The following is a 14,299-nucleotide window of genomic DNA, read 5'->3' as shown; positions in this document are numbered from 1 at the left end:
AAGAATTTGGGCAGGAAGGGGAAAATAAGTCAGAAAACTCTGGGTTCTTCTAAAGCATAGGCAAACTCCCAGGATTAAGAATGTAATGAATTTTAAATTCCGAGGTCTGGGTAACTGAGGCAGCTGATGATCAGAGCCAACAGGACCTGTGGGCACATCCTGTGTCTACAAACACCCTGAGGTGACCAAGCGAGTGGTCACTTGAACCTCCTGCCCCCTGGTCTCACCACGACCTCACTATATCTGGTTCCAAATCTGGGATCAGCGAGCAATTACCCACCCAGTGTGGGCGTCTCATGGCTTGAGCTAGCGATGTCTGTGAGGTCCCTGGGGGCTTTGGAGGTGCAAGCAGTTAATTATTGATTTATCTCAGGCTCAAATCACCCTGGTGGGGACATAATGATGGATGTGCAAACAAAAATGTTGCAGGTAACCTCGCATTTGCTAGAGATCCTGGAGGACTGTCTGGGTGGAAGCTCTGAGAGGGCCAGGAGGGTGAATTCAGTAGCACAGTCTGTGCACTACCAACAACAAACACCATTTTGCCCTGGGTGTTTGCCAGCACCTCCTCCAGTGCTACCCAGGTGACGGAGTTGTCTTCCTTGTCACTTAATTTTTATTGCCACCCTTCCTATCTCACACCTTTCCGGATTCCCAAACACGTGCCAGGGTGTCAGCTCAGCTGGGTAACAGCAGTTTATCACCACTTTAAAGGCTTGTTATCCCACAAACCCAGACACAGCAAAACATCATTACCAGCCTCAGCTGGATCTTACAGCGAGCAGAGGGACACAGACAGATCTGCAATCTGCAGGACACACAGATAGGGAACTAATGATGTGTTTGAGAACCAGAAGCTGATCTCTCTCTCCTGTGGAGAGGGACTGGAGAGGAGAGAAGGGACCACGAGGAAATGCAAATTAATTTCCTTGCTGGGACAAAGCATCCATGTCCCTTAGAGCATCCCAACCCTAGGCCAGCAATCCTGTCCTCCACTACCATGGAGGTGGTGGGAAGAGAGGGGATCAAGACACACAGCTCATCGCAGCATCTGCAGCAGCATCAATACCCCAGCTTCTTGAAAAATATATAAATCTCTCAGGCCATGGGCTGCGTTCACCACAGCAGGGCCTCAGTGTAAAACCATAAAGCTTTGAAGAAATACCAGAAAAAAAAATATTAGGAGGCTACTTTATGTGGGTGGGGATGGTTTGGTGGGCAGTTTGCAAACCCTTCTCCGCATCAGGGCAGGGTCTGAGCCTCAACACCATCCCCACGTCTGTTCAGAGGTCACTTTTGGGCCCAAAAAAATGCCCATCCCACTCCCAACACCAACTTGGGGTGATGACTGGGAACCCCAATTGTGGCTGACAGATGGATCCTGCTTGCAAAAGCCACATCTCGAGATGTGTGCCCGGCCTTGCAGCTCGGGAGGATGCAGGAGGGACCAGCTGGATTTTGCCAGCAGGATGCATTCTTATTCTAAGCTCTGCACATGCAGTGCGTCCTCTTTATAAGGCAGAGGTGACAAGGGATCTGTGGGGACAGGCCAAGTTTGGAAAGGGGGATACAAGAGGAGGTGCTGCTTGGTCCAGGCACCAGGGCTGGAGGAATTCCACCTGCACTCGAACAGAGGCTGTGTCCATTGAAAGGTCAGCCTGCCTGTGGATGAATGAAACCAGGCAGGGAAAAGCAGGCAGCTAATCCCTTTTGCACAGGCACTCCTAGCTTACACTGCCTCAGTCCGAGGAGGGATTTTCCTGTGTGCCTGGCAGCAGAATCTTCTCCTGTGGGATGCTGAGACCTTCCCAGGAAGTACATGCTTGGTGGTGTTCACCACGAGATGGGACTGGGACCATCAATCTGCTCAGCTGGCTCTGGAGTGCAAGGCACTGAGGCTTGGCCTCTGCCTCTCCTCAAGTCAGCACCAATGGATGAATGAAGCCCCCAGGGCTTTCCCCATCCCCAAAACCTGCCCCTGAAGTGGAAGCCCCTGAACCCTGCCATGCAGGGAAGCTGACGACTTTTGGATGGATATCAGTGCACAGAGGAGGTTACAAACAGGTCCAAGAGGTATGAGGCATTACAGAACCAGGGTTGGAAAGGACTTCTAAAGACCATCTCGTTCCAACTCCCTGCCATGGGCAGGGACACCTTCCACTATTCCAGATTGCTCCAAGCCCCATGCAACCTGTCCTTCAACACTTGCAGGGATCCAGGGGCAGCCACAGCTTCTCTGGGCAACCTGGGACAGAGGCTCATCATCCTCACAGGGAAGAAGTGCTTCCCAATATCCCATCTAATCCTGCCCTCTGGCAGTGAAAAGCCATTCCCTCTCATCCTGTGCCTCCATCCCTTGTCCCAAGTCCCTCTCCAGCTCTCCTGGAGCCCTTTAGGCCTTGTAAGGGGCTCTCAGGTCTCCCTGGAGCCTTCCCTTCTCCAGGTGAACAACCTCAGCTCTCCCACTCTGTCTCCAGAGCAGAGGTGCTCCAGCCCTTGGAGCATCCTCCCCTGGACCCACTATAACAGGTCTTTCCTGAACTGAGGGCTCCAGTGCCCAATTATGGCCAGAATTCTTGGCATCTCTTCTCTACAAAAAAGCAAAAAACCCAGAAAGATGGATGCACAAAAACTTGGTGGGTGGGAGAGCACGGGGGTCCGGCAGGCAGCCGGCCAGATTTGTTGTGGGATGGGCTTCCCTTTCATCTGCCCAGAGAATGAACCACACAGATGATCAAGGAACTGGAGGAGTTAACAGACTCCCAGCCAGAGATATTTGTGGCACCCAGAGTTCGCGTAAAGTTTCATACCGGGACCCTTTACTAAATTCTTTCGGTCATGGGAGAAAACACTGCAACTGTTTAGTCTGCAGGGAGGTGGTGGCTCTGGCCCAGCACTCAACATCGCTGAGCAAACACGCTGGAAAGCAAAAAAGGCTGAAAACCCCTCTTATCTCCTCCGTCTGCTTTTCACCATGTCCCTCCCACCACCATGGCCGGGCATCCGATGGCCATCGGGCACCGGTGCTGGATCCCCTTGCTGGAAACCCAGCTCTGGGATGGGGGAAAAGAAAAGACCACTGAAAATCAAGACCTGGAGGTGAAGTACCAGTCTGTTAAAAAATGTCATTTACACAGAGGAGCTCAGAAAAATCTTCCTCGGGGGCTAACATTTACAAATTCTATGCAGCCAGGGGAGCTTTTGCTATAAGAAATGTTGTTGTCTTCTTTTTTTTTTAGGGAGGTAAAAGATGCATTAATGTTTTCTGCTCATCCCTTGAAGCACGTAGGCATGGAGCACCCTACAACGCCCCTGAAATTGCCTGTCCATGCTGGGAAAGCTGAGATTACAGAAAAGACTTGCAGAAAGCAACATCAACTGGCAAAAGCCTTCTACCCCTCCGTGTTTTGCATCTCTTTGATCCCTTCCTACCTTGTATCTCTAAAGGGATGCTCATGATTACCATGACTCATTTTGCAGCATATCAGCAGACTTTGAGCATCACTGTAACAGCACCAACGGTATGGGTTGGAATACTAAAGAGATGCAAGGAAACACACCTTACTCTTATTAACCAAGCAGAAATGGAAAAGTTTTGTTTTTCCAGCCTAACACTATTTCCTTAGTTTGTGGGCACTTCACCCTCATTGTCCTCACTTTCAGTTCCTGCTGCTCCTGGACTGGAAGTGTTATCCTAGAACCAGAATAGTTGGTGTTGGAAGGGATCTTAAAGATCATCCTGTTCCAACCCCACTGGATTGGCAGGGACACCTTCCACTAGACCAGGTTGCTTGAGGACCTGTCCAACCTTATCGCTGGGTTTGGACTCCCAGTGCTGTGAGAGATGCCCTCTTAGTCCCTCTTTAATAAAGAATAAATATGTAGAGCAATAGCTATTAAAAAAGAAAAAGAGGAAAGAACAGTGGAGGAATTTATCACTAGGAGGGGAAAAGGAAGCACTGGTTTTGGCTGCTCAGTGAGGGGAGAGAGCATGGGGGGAACCCCATGGGTGGCAGCACAGCTGAGGAGACCAGAGGATGTGCCAAGATGGGGCAGCATCATCCAGCCTCACGTTCTTTGCTCCTGTCCCCAGGACTTGGATGCTGTGTTTTGCATCAGTATCAGGCCCGGCAAGCTGCGGGACAGGGACTTGAAACAATTCACTGACACCTCATTCCTCACACCCCAAGTATCCTCTGGCTCCTCTGCTCCCGGGACTTACCCCACCAAAGCCTCATTTTGGATTTGCTTGTTCAAATGTCAGCAGCAGGAAGAGATGAGGCTGTGCAAAACGATCCCCCTCAGGGGAGGTAAAAGGGACGCGGACTTCATGGAAGCATTGATTCTCTAAACTCAGATTTTGACAGAGAGCAACACACAAAAATACCCACCAGTGAAAAAAACCCTGAGGCTAAGCCTGGCTGGGGGATGAGGAGGGTGCCCATGCTGCAGGTCACATAGTACCATCCCTTTGGGTGCCACCACAGCTATAAGGTCCATTTGGTTGGCAACTGAAACTTGTACAAATTCTTATGATTCCTTAAACCAAGAAAACCTGAAAACCTTAAACCAAGAGATTTCCTCCTGGTGAGCACAGGAGCACCCCCTGTATGTCACGGGCCTGTGTCCAAGTGATGCCAGGAGTGGACAAAGCACAAGTTATCTCATTTTCCCCCTTTCCCAGGAGGCAAAAAGAGCTCTGCCCTCTCCAATATCCTCCTACCCAAACCCCATCCTTGGGCTGATGCTGGCACATGTGTCTGCTCTGGCCTTGGCTCCAGAGGTGATGTCCCTGGCACCTGCTTCTCCAGTGTGCTTCTGTGTCAGAAGGATGATGCTCCATTTCCTGTCAAAGCCTCTGGGGGATGTGGGGGTTTTCAGGAGGGGTCCCAGTCAGGGTGATGCACCACAGGGTCCCCATTGAGCCTCCAAAAACCCTGTCCTCAGGTGAGGTAAAGGGAACCACCTGACACCAGGGCTGGGGATCCCAAGGTGGCCATGGGTATGGGCAGCAGGGGTTTTCCAACCCTGCAGCATCCTGAAATCCCCACCTTGGGGTGCCTGCAGCAGCCTGAGCCGGATTTGTGTCGGTGCAGGCAGGAGCAGATGGTCTGTCAGGAGGGTGCCTTAGGCCAGCTGAGTCCCTGGGCTGGCAGGAACATGCTCCCACATCCCGGGGTTGGATATGAGCCTTTCAGGAGCAAACTGAGAGTGGGAGCTGATGCCAGGTCAGCCTGAGCTGGGTGGGTCTCAACACTGAAAGCCCCCCTGCCTTTCCTCACCTCTCAGTCAAGGCATAAACGGACTCTGAAGTTCAGGGTTTTTTTTTTAACCCTGCCTCTCCTAGCAGGACCCCCAGCATCCTCACCCACCAGCAATGGCTGGGGGCAGCTAGGAGCCCACCCAGTGGTAGACTGCTGCCTGGCTTTGTCCCAGCGCTGCAGGCAGGGTGCAGGCAGGATGCAGGCAGGCTGAGCAGTCTGCAGTCTCCACCTAGAGCCCAGCAGAGCCTCTGCTCTGCACTGCAGCCCCACACACAGGCTGTGCACAGCTCCCACCACCCTAAGCCCCCCCATCTGAACTTGGCTGTGCTTTTAGCAGGCAGCAGCAGCTCAGTCAGGGATGCTCCTGACATTCCTCACCACCAGCCTACAGGACAAGGGGGAGCCTTTGCTGAGTCCTACCACCACTGGAAGATGCTCATATAGGGCATCCACTGCCCAGCAGAGATGACAGACAACAGGTACCATCCCTGAGGTCACACTGTGTGCTGGAGCAGGGGATGGTTCCCCACAATGGCCCTGAAATCTTGGCCCCTCCAAGGTGTGAAGGATCCATGAGAAATCACACACAACTTTATTTACAGAGTACAGCTAATAGCTACTTTCCACAACACACCTGAGCATTGCAATATAAAACCTTACCAGGACACGGAATTAAAGTCAAATACACCAATCTTTACACTCTAAAGGTTTTTTTTTTTTTAGAATCTTAGGCCTGCTTGCCATCAATCTCTCAACTGCATGATGCACTGCTACCCCAAACTGAACAACTTTTTTGTGCAGAGCCATGACTGTAGCTGCATCAGATGGACTCCTGACCCCAGAGACCTGCAGGGTAGCGGGGTCAACTCCCTTGGCATCCCCCCTGTGACACTCACTGCTACATCACTGGCCCTGTGACCACCTCCAGCTGCAACTCTCCTTCTCAAAAGGGCCGTGATCCCCACAACCTGTCCCTGAGCTCAGGCTGACATGCAGCACGACCTCACTGCTCGTTTAATTTGAGGTCTGGCTCAACTATTCCCAGCTCAGAGACCACCTAGTGCTTGTGGGGCACAGCTCCTGCCCACATTCCCTCCATCCTACCAGTGGAAAATTGTCTTCCCCTCCTGCCCTCCCCTTCATTAAACCCCTCGGTGTTGGGCTACATCCCTTTCTGCGCTCCTTTAACCCCCTCTCCTCTGGCCAGCAGCCTCCGAGGAGGTGCTGCCCCGGCACCACCGCGATCCTGCGTCATGGAAAGGCTACGGAGGGCTCCTGCAGCCGCCGTTCCGCCGGGGGGAAAAGCGGCGAGTTGAAAGCAGGCAGCTCGACATTTAATCCAGGGCTCTCCAGTAACCCCCGGGCCCGCACGGGACCCGCCTGCCAGCGGCTCCCGTAACCTCCCCGGCACAGCCCGGCGTTCTTACTACGGGCAGACAGCGGCGGCTTGGCCAGACCCGGGTGGGGGGTGACGGCAGGGGCAGCTCTGAGTGATGCCCGGCTCTGCCCTTCACCTGCCGGCGCAGGCAGGCAGCCAGCCCGCTCCCCTGGCTCCCTCTCCTGCCTGATGCTGACACTTGCACGGGTTCGGCCCCGGATGACTACGCAGAAGAAGAGAAAAATAAAAAAAAAAGAAATAAAAAATAAAAAATAAAAAACAAAAACCAAAAAAACCAAAACAAACAAACAAACAAACAAAACAAAACAAAAAGAGAAGAATTAAAAAAAAAAACAAAACCACACAAACCAAACGTTAACCTTATAAGTTAGATGATGCTAATACATGCAAAAAGCAAGCATACGCTAACATATAAGCGAAATGAGGAACGATCGGATTTAAAAAAAAAATAAAATGATAAAACAATAAACAACATTTAAAATGAAGTACCGAGAATAGTGTTTTTAGGGAGGAAGGCGATCAGTGAAGGGGAGAGATTGCTGATATCAAAATGTGACTGTCTAAGCTTGATGCAAGCAAGGTGTGTTTTCACGAAGCTGGTAGAATTTCATGCACGTAGGTCATGCCACAAGGAAAGATGTCCAGATTGACTTCAAAAGAGCTCAGAAGTACTCTGGCATTTTTATGAGTTTACTCTTAAATTATTTGGGAGTTTAATAAGGGGCTCTTTATTAAGGTATGTCAGGGGAGGTTTAGGTTGGATATGAAGAAAAGGTTCTTCCCCCAGAGGGTGGTGGGGCCTTGAACAGGCTCCCCGGCGTGGTGGTCACGGACCAAAGCCTCCAGAGCTCAAGGAATGTTTGGACAATGCTCTTAGGGACAGGGTGGATTTCTGGGGTCTCCTGTGAAGGGCCAGGAGTTGGACTGATGATCCCTGTGGGTCTTTTCCAGCTCAGGTTTCTATTCTATGATTCTATAAATAAAATAATAAATACCCTGTTACAGAACTACAGAACACCCTCAGAGACACAAGCGTGGGCGAACAACTCTCCTTCCCACTCTTTTTCTCCGTGCTTGAGAGCAGGAGGATGCAGCAGCCCGGGATGCTCCTCAGAGCCACCCACAGGGGCTTCCCATCAACCCCTGTCCCCCTCCAAGCACTATGTATATATGTGTGTGCATGAATTTAGAATTGCCTTTGAATTCCCTGAGCATGTACAAAACAAATCTCTGCAAAGCTGCACTTAGCAGGCAGAGTCCCACAGTGGCTTACAAAAGCAGGACAGCGCTGTCTGTATGAGGCATGCGAGGCAAAAAGGTTTCCAAGCTCTGCAAGTTTCTGCAAAGCCCCAAACGAAGGTGTTTACGCAAGGGCAACACCACTTGCCATTTCTCTGCTTGTGCTGGGCTCTTGAGGGGCTGGCAGAGCCCAGGCACACATCAACCCTGAGGTTCACCACCGAGATGTTCCTCACTGCCCTTGAAGAGCTGTGGGGAGCAGCTCGAGCTGGGGAGGCTTTCCCCATTGAATCACCCCTTCACCATGGGAAGAGCTCATCAAACTCTTCTGGAAAGTAATCAAAGGCTGCAACACTGGGTTTACACACTGATTAAAGAGATGGATGTGGTGCTGCTCTGTGGAGCTGGGTGAGTGGACCCTGTGGCATGTGACACCTTCATGTCTTCAGGATTTGCTCCAGGGACCTTGGGACCTTTTATTCCTCCCTGTCTTTCAGTGAACCAACCTCTCTGGTGTCTGCTGGGCAATGTCTTTCCAGAGAAAAGGAGTACCACTCTGTTTTATGTGCACAGACTGGACCATCTGTTATCAAATTACATTAAAACCACGCAGGAAAAGGGGGGTCGATGGGTTTTTGCAGTCAGTGCTGGACATGGTGTACAGGTCGGACGCTCTCCAGCCATGCTTGGATCCTCATGCCTCCAGCTCTGCCAAACCACAAACTGTTCCTCACCAAAGACCTTAATTATGTTGAAGGAGGGGAAAAAAATCTGCCTTTCAGCATTAACCATTAGTGTATTACTTAGAATAACATCGAATATCATAGAATCATTAAGGTTGGAAAAGACTTCTAAGACCATCAAGTCCAACCAACTTCCATGTCTCAATTCCCACAGTGTCTATTGTTACAACTTAGAACCCCTTTGATGCAGAAAGGGCTGCTTTCACTTGAGGTTGTTTGCTCCAAGAGGAAGAGGAAGCCTACAGGATAGGAAGGATTTCAGCTCGTTCCTCCCAAATCCTCATGCTTAGCATGGTAAACGCTTCACTTTGCACATTCATTTCCTAAAGGGAATCCATGAATTCTCCAGTACCTCGTGCCACAATGTCTAGATCCCAAGAAATGATTCAACCTAAACGCTCCTCGTCCATCCTCCTCCTGGGATGACAACCACGGACTTTTGACCATCTTCCTGGTGGAGCCTCTCCAGAAATGCTCACACTCGCCACCTCAAACCCAGGTGAGTTCACCAAAACCTAAGTGCAACCTCTGCCAAACCCCACAGGATTTAAGTTCGTCTCACGGGTCTAGAGGGGAAGCAGAACAAGAAGCAGCTGAGGCCACTTGGCTTGTTCAGCATGTAGGAGAGGTGACTGAGGTCAGACCTTACCAAGGTCTGCAGCTCCCTCATGAGCGGTGGAGGGTGAGACACTGATCTCTCTGGTGACCAGCAACAAGACCTGAGGGAACAGCATGGACCTGCATCAGGGAATGTACAGTCTGGATATGAGGGAAAGGTTCTTCCCCCAGAGGGTGGTTGGGCCCGGACAGGCTCTGCAGGGCAGTGATCACAGCTCCAAGGCTGCCAGAGCTGAAGGAGAATTTGGACAACTCTCTCAGGGAAAGGGTGGGTGGGATTGCTGGGGTGTCTGAGCAGGGCCAGGAGCTGGGCTTGATAATCCCTGAGGGTCCCTTCCCACTCGGGATATTCTATGTTTCTACAACCAGAACCAAGCAAAGCAGTGAACCAAGTAAGGACCATTTCTGGGTCACCAAGAGGTTAAAGAAAGATGATGAAGAAACCCCGTGTGGGTGTGCAGCAGGGTATGCCACCGAGAATGTGGCAGGATGTGCAACAGTGTGTGCAATAGGGGTGCAGTAGGGTAGGCAGTAAGGCAAGCCATAGGGTTTGCATTTGGATGTGCAACAGGGGAGGTATTAGGATGTGCAATAGGATGTATATTAGGGCATATAATAGGGCATGCATTAGGATATACCATAGGGTAGGCATTAGGGTATGTAATAGAGTATGCATTAGGAAAGAATTAGGATATACCATTGGGAAGGCATTAGGGTGTGCCATAGGGTATCCAACAGGATATGCAGTAGGGTAGGCAGTAAGGTAAGCCACAGGGTATGCATTTGGGTGTGCAATAGGGTAGGTAATAGGGTGTGCAATAGGATGTGTATTAGGGTATGTAATAGGGTATGCATTAGGGTATGTATTAGGGTATACCACAGCGTACTTCATAGGGAATGCATTAGGATATATCATAAGGGATTCGTTAGGATGTGCCATAGGGCATCCAACAGGATATGCACGAGGGTGCACCACTGAGTATGCGCCAGGGTAGGAATTTTGGTATACATTAGGGTGTGCAGTAGGGTATGCCATAGGGTATTCCATAATGTACCACACGCAGCATGTCTTAGGGCATCCAGTAGGATATGCACCGGGATGTGCAATTTGGTGCACGTTAGGGTAGGCCCTAGGGTATGCCACAGGGTATCCAACAGGGCATGCAGCAGGATGTGCCACAGGGTATGCAACAGAACCAGCCCTTCTCCACTGGCACCAAGGCATTTCCACCGGGCCCTGGCTCTCTGCGGCAGGCTCTGCTGCTCTGTGTTGGGATGTTCACTTCATGATGGGTGGGTTTTTTTGCCTTTTTTTTTTTTATTATTATTAAAAGAAGGTATCAGCCTTCTGTTTGATGTGCTGTTGGCTGTGGTTGCTAAGGGGAGCAGTGTACAATTACAGCCCCAGTGATGTCCGCTCTAATAATACACTTGGCTCTGCATAGCTCAGATGCAGACACAGCTCTGCTATAAAGAGCACGGTTGTTCCAGCAGAGGAGTACTCCAACTTATGTTACATGTGAAGGGTTTGTGGCACATTGCTTAACACCCCTCCACTGAAAAAAAAAAAAAAAAAAAAAAGAGCCTGGACATGCCAGTGAGTGAAACTGACAAGCAAAAACCTCTCACAGGAGACTTACTTTTAATGTATTAATTAAGGATGTATTTCTAGAGGCGTGAAGAAACTGTATACGTGTCCACTAAGATGTTCTTGCACGTCCCCAGCCATTCAAGCTCCCCAGGCCCAACTCACTCAGGTCCATCCCAGGGGCTCACACAGCTCAAAATCACTCCTGCCACCAAAACACTAAACCAAACTCAGCGAGGAGAAAATCAAACCCAAATCACAGAATCGCTGAATTGTTTAGGCTGGAAAAGCCCTCCAAGATCATCAGATACAACCATTCCTCCAGCACTGCCAAGTCCACCACTGACCCACGTTCCCAAGTGCCACATCCACACAAGCTTTTAAATCCTTCTAGGAATAGCACCTCCACACTTGCCTAGGCAGTCTGTGCCAAGGCTGGGCAATCCAGATGCCAAATGACCCCTCCAGTGCTCAGCTCCCTCAGGGCAGCATCTCCCCAAGCTCTACCAGCTGTCCAGTCCACGACTCCCCTTTCCACATCTCTTTTTCTGAAAGGTTCACAGCACCCAAACTCAAGACTCAGCCAGGATTTTGGACCAAAACACAAACTGAGGGATAAATTCAAACCAGAGTTTTCCTGATTGATGCCCTTAGATCATGAAATGTACCAATGCTGACTGGGGGGAGAAGCTTTTAGAGGAGCTGCTGGCAGGAAGGGGGATGATACGACAACATTCCAGTGCTGCAGCACTGGCATCTCTTTTGGGATCAAAACAAGTCCCCTGAGATGAGCTGTGGACATGTGCAACCCTTAAGCATGAGCTCAACAGGTGAAAATATAAGAGGAGCCAGGTTAAAAAGAGAGTTTCCTGCCAGTTCTGCAGCAAAAAGCCTTGTTGCTCGTGTTAAGGTCCAGTGGGGCACAGGGACGCTGTCTATAGGTACAGGGACGCTGCCTATAGGTACCAGGATGCTGTAGGGCACCTCAGCAGCTTAATGCAATAATTTCTGAGATCCTCTGGTGGGGCAGAGCTGTTGCCATCACAGTTCCGAGGGAAAGGGACAAACAAGCCCCTACAAAACAGGAGCATCTGCCGGCAGCAGATGGGGGGGCGAGTGCTCCAGCCCCAGGCGCCAGCAGCACGGGGAGGGGATCACGTTGATCCCGATTTATCACACCCCGGCAGAGTAATTCCCCAGCTCGCCGGTGCCCAGCGAGCCGAGCTCCTTACGTCCGGGGATCAGATTAGTCTGAAAGGTGCTAGAGAGACACAAATCCTGCTCTGGACCAGGCGTTTTATTAAAGGGGTGTTTTTTTGGGTTGGGTTTTTATTTTGGTGTTTTGGTTTGGTTTGGTTTGGTTTTTTTTCCAATTAATGGTAAATTATCTAGAAATGGCTGATGGAAAATATCTGATGTGCTGGAGGATTCAAGACTGGAGCTGGGTAATGTTAAATCCTCATTCCCACATCTATCTATCTACCTATCTACCTATCATAATATATATATATATATAAACATATATATGTAAAAATCGATATTTATTTTTATATACAAATAAATAAAATATGGGTATATAATAATTGATATCAATGTATTATTATATCAACAGGATGGTCACATTGCTCCATAATATGGTATAATATCCAATATGCCTTACTGATATGGATAATACATAATATACCAATTCCAATATACCATATTGACATTGATAATCTACCCCCTTATTTTACACCAAGGCACTTGGACTGACTTTTATGCCTCATACCTATCTCCAGCCAGAGCTATCAAGATTGAATACATAAAACAATTCCTGGTTTAGGGCTTAACCAAAGTATTTAATGAATCCGTGTCAGTGCATCCAATTGTTTTGGTTGGAAGGAGAAACTGTGCTTGGAGAAAGTCAAAACCCTTTACTATCAGAAAGGAAATGTTAAATTATTTAATTTCACATTGCACTTTGCTTTTGACCTGTGGTGATCTGTCACCTTTTGCCCCATGAATACATTTATAAAAGATGTGCAGTTTGGGGCTGAACAAATCCCTTTTGCGTATCTCTCCTTGCTTCAGCACATGAACTTGATCACCCTGCTCAGTCTTTGCACTTCATTTCTCCCCATCTCTCCCCAGTGGACACCATGCTCCAAATCACACTGTGACTGGCTACATGTTCCCGAGAAGCACTTTGAAACTCTCTGGAGACAGGAGATATATTATTTATCCTCCTACATTCATCCCGTGAAGAGCTGAATGCCAGTGCACTCATTCTTGCCCATGATGCCGCAGTATAAATCAGTTTGCTGGCTCTGTTGGCGTGGGTGGAAATGCTGTGACAAGACAATAAAGTAAATTGAAAGAGTCCTCCCTAACCTAGGACTCCCGTCAGCCTTGATTTTTTGCTAACATCCTTGCTGCCCCTGGCCATCTTTCCTGGACTTTATTTTGTATTTCTTAGGCCACACAGAAAGAGACACAAGAGTGACTTGAAATGGGACGAGTGGGATGTATAGAGGGTTTAGAGCTCCCTCCAGCCCTTGCTGCTAAATCTGGGACTGATTCTGACTGCAATTTGTCTCATTCTGATTTATAATAGCTTTGGAAACAAAGTGATCTGGAAAAAAGCCACCACCTGCTACCACAGGCAACGGGCAGGTTTGTGTGCTGCCCAAGGGCTTTGCAGGGCAGAGAAGAGAAAGAATGGGTTAGGGAGTGATACTGACCCAGAGCCATGACTGAAGCAAAACTGGAGCAGAAACTTTGCAGAATTATCTTAGGTTACATTAAATATCGATTTTCTTAATTTTATTCCTTATTTCCCTTCTTGCTGTGATGCCCAAAAGCCAACTCAGCATACAGAAAGCCAGGCACAGCATCCAAGAGAGGATCTCCAGAAGATCAGACAAAAAACTGGAGCTCTGTATGTCCCCCAGATGAGATGTGTGTGTGTGAGGGAACGGTCAGTGGAGATGCACATTAAATTAGGGATGGAAATTCATGGCTTCAACTCTGTCTCCAGAGGCAGAAAGCAACTCCCACTTTGATGGGTGCTACAGTAAAAAACGCTCTTCTCAGCAGACCATGGGCAGTCAAGGACAGCCTTTTTTCCCCATCATCCACCACTACCAGAGAATCATCTAGGTTGGAAAAGACCTCCAAGAACACCCAAGTCCAGCCATTAACCTCAAGGACCAGTTATCACAGCCACTGCTTTTTCCTGCCCTCCTGCAACTTCGCTGTCCCTGATGGTTTTGGAGCAGACCAACCAACCAGTTACTACGTCAGCAAACAAGGCACATAGAATAGTGAGCGAAGACACAAATTACTTCAGTTTTGTTTGCAACCAGAAACCAGGAGTGAGCCCTTCAGCCGGGTGATGCAACCAACAGCCCACTTAGTGTTGCTGGTGCTGAGATGGACCCTCCACTCTAGCAGCCCACACTGTAAGACC

General features: G+C 49.3%; 1 protein-coding gene across 4 annotated transcripts in view; it reads right to left on the bottom strand.

Moving 5' to 3' along the window:
* The window catches only part of CTIF (cap binding complex dependent translation initiation factor), a 116,092-nt gene that overhangs the window by 27,142 nt on the left and 74,651 nt on the right, over positions 1-14,299 (bottom strand). The gene's annotated exons all lie outside the window — the stretch shown is intronic.

This window comes from Myiozetetes cayanensis, unplaced genomic scaffold, assembly GCF_022539395.1.
Source record: "Myiozetetes cayanensis isolate MyiCay16 unplaced genomic scaffold, myiCay2020 scf4, whole genome shotgun sequence".
Lineage (NCBI taxonomy): Eukaryota > Metazoa > Chordata > Aves > Passeriformes > Tyrannidae > Myiozetetes > Myiozetetes cayanensis.
This window is presented reverse-complemented; position numbering and strand designations above follow the sequence as displayed.